The 14,181-nt window shown below is 44.6% G+C and overlaps 1 protein-coding gene across 3 annotated transcripts in view; it reads left to right on the top strand.

Annotated features, from left to right (window-relative positions):
- The first annotated feature begins 4,844 nt into the window (after positions 1-4,844).
- LOC118229061 (SPRY domain-containing SOCS box protein 4-like) overlaps positions 4,845-14,181 on the top strand; it is a 35,770-nt gene continuing 26,433 nt past the window's right edge. For 2 of the 3 annotated variants that reach the window (XR_004765604.1, XM_035420728.1), the window contains exon 1: positions 4,845-5,303. The gene's annotated coding sequence lies outside the window, so the exon portion shown is untranslated. Of the gene's footprint in view, positions 5,304-8,176; positions 8,394-14,181 lie in introns of all 3 variants that reach the window. The other variant, XM_035420729.1, reaches the window with a different exon arrangement.

Here is a 14,181-nt window from a genome sequence, read left to right on the forward strand (position 1 = left end):
AGTAAAGGGAGAACGGGAAATCACCAGTTCTTGGACCCTGAGGGCCATGATTTGAGTAACAATGATCGAGAGGATTTTTTTTTCTATCGCCCGGTTTTCTTTCCTTCTCATTATTACAATTCTCCTCAGCCATTTCGATCATTCATCTCCTCATTTTACAATATCGTAATGGCAAGGCATTTGCAGACGACAGCGGCAGATTAATGTTTATATTCAATAAAACACAAGCTGATTGGTGTATGCAGTCAAAAGTGTTTCCCCTAGTGTAGATCATCCCACCAATAATGAACTCGTTTAATAAGTGCGTTTATTAACTTTAAATGCACGTTTTTAAATGTATTTTGCGAGCTATGTAATTATAACATCCCCGTTGAGTTCGAAATCGTTGCGTTTACATAAATTGCAGGCCTATTACGTGGATATAGCTAGGCTAATAGTAAAGACCTGCCTTAATTTTCAGTTTCGTCTAGATACGTCACAGTCAAACCATACTAGGTAATGTTAGCGGTAGGCTATTAGCCTATATGAAAGTCAAAGCATGAAAACTAGTTTACAAACTGGTAAGACTGCATTGTTTCACTTGCCAGGAGAAATTCAGATGCAAAATTAGTGAGCACAATAGTAGGTTTATAATTTTCATTCATAGTCAGCTTTATTAGCTCCTCGGATAAATTCTTGTTATAGGCAGGTGTGTAGCTACATAAAACCGTTAAAAAACAACGAAAAACATACACAAAATACAGCAAAGACACGACAGTAAAATGGCAACACAGCCAATGATCAAAGGCATAAGAAAACATCATAACTCCATTCAAAACATCGAGAGCGGTAATAATAACTGCAGTCTCGAGTAATTACATTATACAGCCGCAACCGCGATTGGTTGGTTCAAGCCCTATAATTTTCAATGTTATATTATACATTATGTTATCATTATGAGGTAGGACACAGCGAGGAAAGGACGCGGGAGAGATGGAAGGAGAGAAAACAAGCGATTGGAATGCACTACTCCGAATAGAAATACAATGTAAGCGAATGTAGCCCATTGACTGTATTGACATGTATTTTGTAACTCAAGAACAATACACTTGTTTGTTCTGAGGTCTGGTATCTTTGATAAGCACGCAACATTGCATTTTGAAAGTTAAATGAAGTTTCTGCTGTATTCAGGGACTGAGATAAAACAATAAAATTGATTTAGTATTTTAAAAGTTTAAGGTATTATGTAATAAGTCACACCCACATTTGTCACTCATGACCAAACTTTTATTTTGAACTAGTGCATGGATTTCATGACTGTCAGTCCATTACTGAGAAACAGATTTTCGGCATTTGTAGCGCCCCCTGTTGACCAATTTGTCATATTTTGCAATCTGCTTTAAATACGATCTGAAACGTCCGCCTCATGGAATGTTGACTGAGATATGGCCATTTTAGCCTTAAGGGTGGAAAAAAATGGAAATGGGGCCAACAGATGAAATAGCAGAATTAATGACAGCATATACACGTTACCAGTTTCCACTTTATAAGTACTTTTTCCAAAGGAACTGCAGTTCCCTGTCACGTGCACAAGGTGTCAGCACAGTCCTTCAATCTAGTCTAACTTGAGGAAGAATAGCTGGTCTCAATATGGTACATTTTGCATTATTCTTATATGTTCATAGACCAACCAATGCAATTCACATATATCCTCAAGTAGAGGGACAATTAACTTTTTGAAACTCTAATCCACCAACAATTATAGAAATGTTATATACTGCAAATATTGGAAATGTGGACTTCTGGAAAAATGTGAAATTACAATAGTGCATTTTAGAAAAAAGATATGTACTGCGATATCTGAAAGTAGCAACAGTTTGTATATCTGCCCTTTGTGAAGTCATGCAATAAAATATATTTTATTTAAATATATTGCTGTACATTCCATTTCTGTAAGACATGACTTGGACACGTGGAAGATATGCCAGAAAATGTATGACAGTGCAGGCCTCAACAGTTTAACATTTATAAAGGCATTCTGTTGCCTTTATTCTTTCTTTATCCACTGCATCACCCTCAGTTTGGGAGTCTGCAGGCTGTCACGCGTCTCCCACACCCTGGGCTGCCACCCACCATTTCTTTCCACTCCGTTGTTTACCAGTGAAGCGACACAGCTATTACGCAGGATGACTGCACAGTCATACTACAGGCATCAACTTAGAGAAAAAGAGTCACAAATTTGCGATGAGATGGAAAATATCCGATTGTAACTCTCCCAACCAACTGTACTTTCTCCACTGAGGGTGCCAGCCCCAATTGGCACTGGCATGATCCGGATATTTTATGGGATGCATTACTGGACAGAGAACCAGTGATTTTGGCTGCACGAGCCCAATCAGCCCTTTCAAGTTCTATTCAAAAAGCTTTTTGGATGCTGGCATACAGCTCTCGGTATCAACACCAATGAATTAATAAAAGAAGAGTGAACAGAAAAGGAAAGCCTGCAAGTCTGAAGTCCGAAAGAACTGGGCAGTCAACATTAAAGTTTGTTTCCTACACAGTCATTCTTTCAGATGGATGGATTGATCCGTTCCATTTCCAAAGGGATAGTAATCGTGAAACAGCAAAAAAATCCAGACACTCTTATCCACAGTAGCACACGGCAGTGGAGAAAAGTTTAAGTAGGCCTCAAACAAAAATGTGGCATCGCCAAGAAGGCATAGATCCTCATTTACAATTGATAAGTGTAAATTTAAACTAACAAAACTATTTTATTGTAATAAAATAAGATACCACTAGATGGATAACTGATCTTTACACGAAAATCAGAACACATGTAAAGAACACAATGATGTCAGATGCACTCAGCAATTCTTACCCTTACAAATGGGCTGCGATCCTATAGGTCAGCTCAAGTTATCTTGAATGAATAAGGATTATCAATGAATAAGCTGGCCCTGGATAGCTTATTGAGTATGGCAGAAAATAGGCCTACCTGATGCCCAGGGCTACAAGGTGTCAACAGCTAAAAAGGGTTAGGGCCTGACTTACAAAGCCCCTCTTCCATGTGAAAAACTAATAACACAACCAATGATTGGTCCAAAACAAATATCATGACCAATCGCTGGTCATGTTATTGGTTTAGCATGTGCTAAAAGGTTTTGCACATGCTAATGGTTTTAGTAAATCAGGCCGTTAGTCAACTATAGAGAAGAGAAACACACATCAAATTTATGTATGGATGACAAATGTATATTATACATTATACATCTGTATATGTCAGTAATAAAATTAATTAAAATGCATTTTATTTTAAACATGTTTCATTAAGCGCATGCTGAGGAAGTGGGACGATGAGGTTTCATCTTGCTGACAGACAGGTCTTCAATGCAAAACCAGTCCAGAGATAATATTCATGATAAAATTCATACTTCAGGCTATTTCACATGGTCATATAGGGTCACCCAAAACTGGTTTTAAAACTAATCCTGGTTTCCTAAAATTCCTATTCCTATTGTGTTTTAAACAATAAAATCTAAACAGTCAACAATACAAAATAGACAAATATTTCCACCCTGAACATATTTTTGCTCTTAAACGTGCAGGGGCGGAGTTAAGGGGGTATAACAGGGAAAGTTTTTGCGGGCACCAGCAGGTCCAGGGGGCCCCGAGAGGAGTGTGTATGTGTCTGTGCATGTGTGTGTGTGTGTGTGTGTGTGTGTGTGCACAGGGGAGCCTTTTCTCATATTATTTTCCCTGCACAAATCATTTCTCGATCCGTGACAGCACACGTGTGGCACCTTGCCCTTTCCTGGAAGGAAATGGAATGTCGGATGGAGATGCCCGTTGAATAACTGCTCTGGGCAAGGGCAGAAATACACCCATGTTGTTGGAAATGTGCATTTCCAATCATACGAAGCAGGACACCTCTAGCCATCCTCTACTCCCTGTGCCTCACCAACGCATGGAAAAGACCAGTGTACCTTTTCCTGAAGCTCAAAAACCAGCTCTGAACAGACCTAGATGAACAGACCTAGCACTTAGACTATACGCTAATATAGCGTAGCATAGTGTGTTAATTAGGCGAAACAGTCTGTATAAATTGGAAAGGGCCTGGATGCAGAGTTAGGCTATAATCTACACCAGAGGTAAAGGTGAGTGATGGGGAAATAGAACACCAAAGGATAACAGGAGAAACAGCTCTCAACATGAGACTGTTAGCTAACTACAATAGAAAATTGACATGGGGTCTAAGCACAGTTAACTGAAAGAGCCACGCAGTGGAAAGTGTAAAATTTCTCAATTTAAATGAGCATGATCTCGTAAGGCATTTGATTATTCCTACAGCCATAAAATCTAAAGCTAGGCCTATTGCTGTGCTTGAGTCTTTTCGTTATCTAGCTATTTGGCGTTATGTCATTTTGATCCCTGAAATGTTGAAGAGAAGCCCTGACAAAAAAAACGTGTGCCGTTTCATGCTGGACTGTTGTGGAACGTTTATCAATTTCCTCGCTTTTTATAATCTGCACTTTATGCACTGCAGGGTAGTACAGGAAAAGACCGCGGTAGAAGATTTTGGGTGAGAGAGCATCCTTCTAGAAGTCGGATAGGCCCACGATGCTAACATAGGCTAATGATAGGCCAAGCAAATAGATCGCATTATAGATTTTCATGATCAAGGATATGGATTTGGCCAAATAATTGGCGTCCTGAGTCATTACCCAAGTCGTGACCTTATGGTATATTTTGACTTGTTGACAAATAAATCGTTTCGCGCTGTTGGGGATACGCTTCCAGTCTGTAGGATAGCATTAACAACACATTATCGATTTACATTTAGCCTACCTTAACCGTCTTCAAAGAAATCAGAAGTGAGTAGGCTATTCGGTTGCCCAAGAATAGGTTTAGCAGAGCATCGATTTAGCAGGCTCGACAGCTCACCGAAGTGGAGACTCTAGAAACAAGGCAGACATTAGGACATGGAGGGTTTTCTTACTCCAAACTAACCCAGCAGTCATCACCTCTGCCCGTCTTTCTCCAGAACGCGTCCAATCAGCGTCTGTCAGGGAAGCATGAATGAATGGCCACATCCACAAAATGACTTTCAACGCTCAGCCAACAAAGAGACGGTCGTCGTGCGCAGCTTTGTGTTGCGGTACGGATGAGGGGACACAAACAGACGATTTTAGCGACAGCGCGCATAATGATATTTACTGCTAGGTAGCAAAAGCGCAACTGTTTCAACAGAGGATACATACGCGGACATCGACCAAAGCTTTTCATCAAGAAACTTCATCCATTGCAGCGACTGTTCACTCACAAACGTAAGTAGGCTACAATCGACTTTATTTGATTTCCTTTTAAATTTGCGCGAAGCAGCGAATGGAATCGGAAGACACTTGCAATAATATCGCCTCGCGCTTCGCTTTCGGTCAGTTTTTCGTGTAACCGGACAGTTTAATCTGTGAAACAACATGAGTTAACTCACCAACTTCACCTCGGCGTTCGGCAAGATGCAGTTTACGTTTCGGTTGTGTTATTTACGGCAGTTCGCTGAAATAAAACGTTGAACAGAAGCGCTATTTCTTCTAATTCGGTCTTTTAGCTAAAATTGGCTTCGTTGTCTCCTTTCAGTTCATTATTTAATTAGGCGATAACTTAACAGCCTACACGGTAGGGATTCACTGATCCAATCAGTGTGATTAATATTTAGAACGACCTCTTTTGATCCTCTGAGTCCCCATAGGTTATTTCTAATGTAGGACCAAGACAAAATCTTCAGTTAATCAAAAAAAGCAACACCTATTGAGGACAATACTCACAGACAACGTCCATGTTTCTGCATTGACATCTTAAGTTACCCTGGAAACTGAAGGCTCATTATTACATGCATGCCTGAGTGGACCCAACTGGCAAAAGCTCAAAGGTGGAACTGAAGGAGACATTAGGCCTACTGTGGCGTGTGAGGGGAAGAGAGTTGGTACAAAAAAGACGTTAAATTGAGGAATGTCGGTGTCTTAATAGAATCTTTGAGTTGAACACTTTTAGTCCGGAGTTAGGCTTCCCACTGCAGTTAGGACAGCAGAAAGTCATCCATCTTCCCACATGGACTGAAGACCCACCTCTTTAGACTGCACCACGGCTTCTCTGACCTCCTTGGCTATAACTTACTCATTCTTTTTTCCTTGTCTGATAATAATGTTATTGGTAGGGTATAGGTGTTTAAAGATTAGCTGTGTGGTAGAATTTACTTTTGTTTTCGGCTAACTTCTTTGGTGATACCGCACTATTGTAATCCTGATACAAACACTGTTCCTGGGTGGCCCGTCATTTGACCCATAAATAATTCACAAACAGCCGCACACACGAGCGCACCCCCATCGAACAGACAGTCTTTCATCAGCTAGGATTAGGCCTGATCATCTTTAGATTCAGAAGCCTGAGCCCTGTAGCTTTTTACATGTTGCCTGAAGTGCTAATATCATAGACCTGAACTGTTAACCATGACCGATAGTTCCAGTTAACATAGACTGAGATTGGTGGGGGGGGGGGGGGGGGGGGTTCTGTCTGCCTGTGTGTGTGTGTGTGTGTGTTTTTGTATGTATTTGGGTGTACGTGTTACAGAATGTTTGTGTGTCTGTCTGTTTCTGACTGTCTGCATTTTTGTCTGTGTGCCTGTGTGGGTATGGGGGTGTGGGTGGGCACGTGTGCAGCCGAGGTTTAAAAGAAAGGGGACAGGACACAGATGACAGCCCCTGTGGCTGCTGACCACAGCAGTTCAAGTCCTCATATATCCAAAAGATCATGCAAGGTCACCTGTGAATAAGGGGAGGAATGCCAGCTGCAGGAAAGATGACTGTACCTAGGAGTTAAGAGACACACACATGCTTACACACACACACACACACACACACACGCATACTTGCACAAGAACACATGCATACCTGTGTAGTTGTGCTGTCTCTCACCATAGACCACACACATTCTTATACACAGGCGTACCCATACTGTCTTGTACACATCACATCTTGCATGCAGCCGACACATCCGTACACTGTTTCTTACACACAGGCGGGGACAGGCAGTGGCACGAACAAGCTCACTAGCTTGCACAGATGCGGACACACACATACACACACACACAAATGCACACAAGCACGCACACAGGATACTTGAGCTCCTTAATGCTGACTGCCACTGCTCTCTTATGTGAAATGCAGTGGAAATCCGGACAATCATGCAGAAAAGATCTGGTAGTTTGAGACCTTGACTGCTTCACTTGAGCTATAAAGTCATCACACTTCCATAAATGCTTTCAGAATTGCGTCTTCAAATGGCAAGAGCCGCTACATATGTTCTGGCCTTTCGTCTCGCTGCACTTGTTTTAATACTCTGTTGGGACCCTCATCAGAATATAAATGGTCTTGCTGTGGAAGCACGTATGGGTAGTTTCTGCTGCATCTTATCGTTCTGACAGGGCATGGTTGAGTGTGTACCAGCCTGAAGCCATTTCCAGGGCTAGGTGGAACGAGCAAGCCTCATCCCCTTTATCAGGCTAACATCTTCAGCACCGGGTGGTGCCGGTGTGCGGGGGCATCAGGGGAGTGTCAATTGCGATGCAATTTACCAAGGCTTGCCTCAGGCGATTCTGCGCCGAGTGGGAGGGGTCCAAGTGAGTCTGAAGCCCCTCCCACTCTGCACAGTATTGGGGCGACCTGCGGTGAACACCCAGATTCTCTTCCCCGTGATCGGGAAAGAAAGCTTTTCTGTCAGGCAGAGACAGCGCCACGGTCAAAAGTCGCTGGCAGACACCAGAGCTGTTCGGGGAAAGGTTTTATTTATAGCAGAGTTATGATAATTGTGATAACTGTACAGGGACACAGCTGGGTATTTGCATTCCGTCTCAGTCTGTTCTTTGGGTACAAATGGAAATTGGCACATCAGATATTCAAAGCTGATTTGAATCACCGACTGATTGGGGACTAACGGGTCAACAAAAGTCTAGCCCTTCACCTACAAATGACATCTATGGGGTGCTCTACTTCCTGTAACATGACCTCCCTTACTCTTCAGTTCCCAACCTCGTTACCTGTGTCATGAACACCAGCTTGTGACTTGTGGTTTAAAACTGGAAGCGGCAGAAGTAAGAGGGAAGTGCAGCGTGGGGGTGAATGTAGACCCCTGTGCGTGTGAACAGCTGAGCAGCAGAGGATGACTGCGGAGGAGGAGGAGGAGGAGGAGGAGGAGGGAGGTGGCGGCTGGCGGGAAGATGGCTTCATTACTGGGGGAGGCGGATGGTGACGGAGCGCGTCGAGCAGCTACGAACGGGGCAGTATGCTGAGGAGCGCTGATCGGATGTGTCAGCAGAGCCGACCGGAGCGCGTCACGTCCTCACGTCAACCAGGCAGGGAACTGTGAGCAGGAACATTACATCATCCATCATCTACACTGGGGGGTGTTGTCAAAGGGTGGGATGGGTGTGCTTGGGTCCTCAGGTGTCCTTATAAGGATGCATCAATGGAGTTACCCATGTCTCTCCACTTGGTCTCTGGTCAGGGCATAATTAAATTGGAACCATTATTGTGATGGGAACATGAGCACACTTCTGCCATTGGACCAGAACACCAGAGCCATCTTCATCATAAATAGAAAGTAGAATATGTAATCATGGCTGCTCAACCCTTTTCCTGGAGATGTACTGTTCTATATGTTTTCACCCCAACCCTAATAGAGCACACCTCATTCAACAGCAAGAGATGTTGCTGAGCTGTAAATTAGTAGAACCATGTGTGGTTAGAAAGGTTAGAGAACCTACAGGACGGTACATCTCCAGGAACAGGGTTCAGCAGCCCTGATGTAGAGCAACAAGGCCTGCTGGTTTTGGTTGATCAATTAAAACAGTTTATTATGCTATTTGCTTACCTCATCTGGTTTCCTGGTCTCAGTTATTTACAGTTCTTAATGTGGAAACAAAAACCAGCAGGTCCTGTGGTTCTCCAGTGTTGAGGGTCTAAGCTGTAAACTTCTTTAAATAGGTTGTGACTGTCCGAGTGCGTGGGTACAGTGACCTGGGTGGTCCTCAACACGAGCGCATGGCTAAGTGTCGAGTGCTTTACGGGGATGCTTCTTCATCTGCCTGCCCAGTGATTGGAAACAAACACAGCGAGGAAAACAGACTCTTGCGAAGCCAAGCTCCTCTCTGCTAATGACTAAACCCCGTTTGTCTGAAGAGCCCTCATTAGCATTTAGACAACAGCAGGCGGGCGCTGTTGTTTCTCTGTTGAAACGTGATTTGTTTTTGTGTTGTTTGGAGTCTTCGTTCCCTCGGTGTGGAGTGGAATCCAACATGTGAGTAGATACCCAGTCAAACAGCAGGCCTCCAAAGCAGCTTTTGATTTAATGTGTCTGCTTGCACTTGCAAAAACGTTGAGGTTCATTATTCTTGCATTTGTGTAATGGAAGTTTTTTTTATTTTTGATTTATTATTATGCGCTGGTTAGTCACATTATTTGTTACCGAGGTCTAACCCTCTGTCCTCCAACTTCCAGTGCTAAATCTTCCCAGTTCATCCTGGAATAAGCCATTAAGAAAAGAGGTCACGTAAAATGCAGTGTTTTCAGCTGATGAGAGCCACTGATGTAAGAATGAATCATGTACAATGATTTAAAATGTGTCATAGAAACTAGAAGCCAGAGCGCCGTTGAGTATCAATTTGTGAATGAATGTAGAATTGCTTAGGACTGCAAAATTTTACAGTAGTTGTATTAAGGACTCAATTTCATACTCACACATGGCATGCAGCAGCTTACAGAATGCAGTGAACATCCAGAAGCCCAGCTGCACACGATCACACGACACATACTACAAAGCGTCTTGCAAAATTGCTCTGAAGCTCAGTGCCCACTTCAACTTATAAGAACACTGAGCTACACTAGAGAGGGACCTTTATCTGAAACTGACCTACATTAGTGAGGGACTTGCATCTCAGTGAGCTGGAGAGGACTCTATACCTGAAACCTAAGTGCTTTAATAGTTGGGGCCCTACATCTCTGATACTGAGCTGTACGAGTGTGGACCACAAGTCTCAGACACAGGGCTGTACTAGTGAGGAGCTTACATGTAAGGGGTGTGGTCATCATACACAAGTAGCTAGAAGCTAACACAGATGATAGTAGGAAAACCACATGTGACCAGCACCGAGGCAGAGTGTACCTGAAAGAAGGCATGCAAAGAACTGGATCACTGAACAAAGAAATCCTGGCATAGGAAACCGTGTAAGATGAGCTTTGTTGCACTGAACACAAGAACACCAGACATCAAAGTGCACTGAGAGAATATATCTTTCAGCCTATGGGGCCGAAGAGCTCATCCCCATTATGCACCTTGCACCAGCCTGAAAATTTATGGCACCCTGACAGAACCATTTCCCCTTCAGTTGTAATCAGAGGGCCCGAAGAGGTGAGCAGGGAGATGGGTTTTAAAGTCTGCTGAAGGACGCTCGTCGAACGCCTCGCGCGCACACCCAGCTGCAAGCAGCAGCACTCCCTCACCACCCCTGACTGCAGAAATATGGAAGGCAAATTCACGCGCGGTGCAAAACACTGAGCCCACGAGGCCGATATCGCCGGCGAAAGCAGCCAGAAGTCGTTTAGAATTCACAGCGTGTAGTTTTTATTCGACGCGGATGCTTTATATTCTTTGTAAGTGCAGAAGAGGGCTCTGGAAGGCAAAAACGTACGCATGTGCTTCACGGTGCTGCCGAGTAATTTTCCTTAATCATTTTTTTGGGGACATGATGAACCTCAGTTAAGGCTGATAAATTAATGAGCAATATTAACTTAAAAGGCATGGCCGGTTCAGCTGTGCTTCCTCCATGACTAATTGCATTCTGTCCTTCATTTGAGCCCGGCTCCTTTCTGACTCTGGTAGTGTGGTCTATGCACCAATTTGTGTTAAAATGTGGAGGCTTTAAATTTTGGCTTAATGAACATGTTTTTCCACCCCTTTGTTGAAGTTATTATCTGGTGTCAAATATTTTTTGCTGTTGTATGGATCAATGTTCAGCAGTCCTCTGAGGATGAAGGATAAATGCAGGGCCGGAGGGGGTGTAGGCCTGGGGTGGGTGTTGGGGAGTGAGTGTACCTTTTTTGCAGAAGGTGTAGAAAGCAGAGAGGGGGTGTCGGTACTACAGAGAGTACAGGGGTAGTGAGCCCTGCGGAGAGACCTAGGACTTGGAGCACAAGAGTGTAGTAAACCTGGTATATGCATGCAGGCATGAGCTGTCAGGATGGACAATGGAGGAGTGAGGAAGAGTCGCGCTAAAGAGAACAGTCAGTATTCTGTGAGCAGAAAACAGCATCGGTGAGGGGAGTAGTCACAGGATGTTTTTTTGCATGTAACCCTGGTAACTAAAGGTTTGGCACCTTGGCCTAGAAATGATGCGCACTCGTTTTGTTTAACGAGGGGCCGTGGTTGTCTGCATTCGGTAAACGCTCTGCCGGAAATGCCTGCCGGTACCGAGAAGCGAAAAAACGTCCGTTGCTGCGAAATGGGGAAAATTGAGCCGTCTTCAGCTCAGGTGATGACCATGTAATCCCGGGCAGTAAGCGCTTCTCTTGCAGATTGTGTTTCTGATAAAGAAGCCATTTTGGGGGGGAGAGAATTTCCCAGACAGGGATTTTTTAAATTATCTGCGGAATCTGCACGCGCACGGCTGAGCCTGGCGGTTTCGCGCCCGTCCTTGTGCGCTGTCGCTGGGCCGCTGGCGGGAAATGGCCGCTCGGTGGTGAGGAGCCCGTTGGCGAATGTGTCAGGTGACCAAGAGAGGAACGAAATGGATGATTTAGCTGAAAAGCTGACAGCCACCTGTCAGTGTGATGACTAATGTATTAACCCTTTCTCTCCAGGGCTGAGGACAGTGGTTTATTGGTTTATATGGGTCTGGAGACGTGCTGACAAACTGACGTGGACACTCTCCTCACCTCAAGCATCAGCACTTTCAGTAAGACCGCGGTGGTATAGATCATATCCCTGAATCTAAAATGACCTCATCAGTGTCTGTTGACCGGTTCCAATCAGCAGGCTTGTATGTGAGGTCTGCCCTGTTGCTGGAAGGACAGTGGCTGTGATTTGCAATGGGCCTCCATGGAGTCTCATAAGCAACATGCCCACACGCTGCGTTCTCCTGTAGTGCAGGGGCGCGCCCACACCGAGATCGGCTGGCGACTGTCCGTCGGTATTTTTAGAGGCGAATCATTTCGCTTCGCTCCGGGGTCGAGCAGCGCGCCAGGCCGCAGGGCGAAGCGATGCTGGGAAAAGGGAAGTCGCAATCTGGGATCATCAGTTCGGAGGCACTAGCGTAGGAAGAGGTTATCGAGCTCCGCCGGTTTGGGCTGCTATTGGGTGGAGATGGCGGGCGGGTTTCCATTCTTGTCGCTGAAGAATAGCGCCTCCGCCCCCTCTTCCATCTCGCTCACACCTCCCCTCAGGGCCGGGCTTTCAGCGCTCCTGCGTTTCACAAGTGAGCTCCTGCTCCCTTTCGCCTTTCTCTCGTCTCAGCGGCTAAATGTTCTCAAGTGCCTAGCAGGTAAATTGACTTGCTTTAGTCTTGTAGCTGTAATTGCCCTTTTATTTGATGGAAGGAATTTGACAGAGAAGAGTCGGCACTTAGGCTATAATTTCTCTTCTTTTTTGCCTGATTTTGAAGCAGTATTGAATTCTTATTGTGAGCTAGTACACCTGCTAATTAGTTGGAGGTCAAGAGACGGGCTGAAGCGTTCTGCCTAACTTGATTTGAGGTTTTCTTTTGCACAAGACAGGTGGAATAATGAGTTTAAGCGCTTGCTAATTGCCTGTGTGGCAGGCACACTAGGCTGTATTAATGATGACAGGCAAGCAGTAAAATGTGAGGATGTAGCATGTCTTTATGATTTTGTGTGCAAATTTGTAGTTTCCTTTGTAAAGAAAATGTAAGGATGCAAGTTTACAGTTTCGAAACACTCTTCTTGTTCCCTTGTCTCTTTTCAATCATTTTTCATACTCTCACTGTCTACCCACTCCATTTATTCACGTGTATTTTCTTTCATTTTGTCACATACACACAGTAGGAACTGTGGGCAGCCATTTTGCTTCCACTGTTTAGTGTCATGTTACTTTGCTTCCTCTTGTTTTTCTGATGAATTCAGGCCATGCCTATTGATTTCAGTAAGGGTCACCTTTGCGCGGGGACTGTGAACCACGGTGAAAGAGAGAGTGGGAGTGTACGCGTGCGGTGGCGGGGCGTCAGCAAGAACCGAGAAAATTACCTCTGTGGCCTGTTGGTTTTTGATTTATTTCGCCTCACTACCGACAGTGTTTTACGCTGACAGCGTGTCGGCCTATAAAGCATCCCATTGCTATTTTGGCTGTTGTTTCATAGTTGACTAACCATACTGCTGGGATGGATGATGAAGATTATGGTCTTGGAGAGAGATTTTGTCAGTATAACACATTTCCCCTTCCTGCTGAAGGTCACAGTTTAAAATATGTAGCACGTAGGCACAAGGCCCGCAGCCGGCGTCCGCTAGCCGCTCGCAGTGGAAGCCTCCATCGCAGCCCCCCCTGTCCCCCATATTGAAATTTACGCACTCAGCGCCGTGCGACTTGCATAAAAACCCCAGCGCCCAGCCGGATGGGGAAGAAAAGTGGTGTGGGTGGAAAGGTCACATGACAAGTTAGTTTACAGACCGTTGTTTCCTGCCCCCTCCTCGGGGGCCTCTGGGAAGATCACATGAAGCACTGCGGCGAGAGGGAAATAAGAGGAGGAGGAATGAACAGACATCTCGCATGATTCTCCGGAGCAGTCATTGCGTGGGAGATGTGAGCGAAACACGGTGGGGCTTTTGGGGGTGAGAGAGGGTGGGGTTTCGCTCCTTACACCTGCCGTTATTTACCGCTGTTTTTTTTTTTTTTAACCCCCCTTCCTTTCTTCTTAGGTTGCCCCTGTTCATGGAAACTCTCGGAGATTTCTCAGAACAGATGATACCTTATCTGTGCCATCTTTCCCCATGTTGTCATGGTAACGGCAGATTATCCATCTTAAATCCTCTAAGCAGAAAAATATTTTTTTTTCCTTAACAGGATATTGATCAATCTGCCTTAACCTCTTCAGTTCTTTGTGTGTCAGAATTTGTCATATCTCTTGCCTGGTTTTCCTTCTCTGCA

Source organism: Anguilla anguilla, chromosome 6, assembly GCF_013347855.1.
Source record: "Anguilla anguilla isolate fAngAng1 chromosome 6, fAngAng1.pri, whole genome shotgun sequence".
Classification (NCBI taxonomy): Eukaryota; Metazoa; Chordata; class Actinopteri; order Anguilliformes; family Anguillidae; genus Anguilla; species Anguilla anguilla.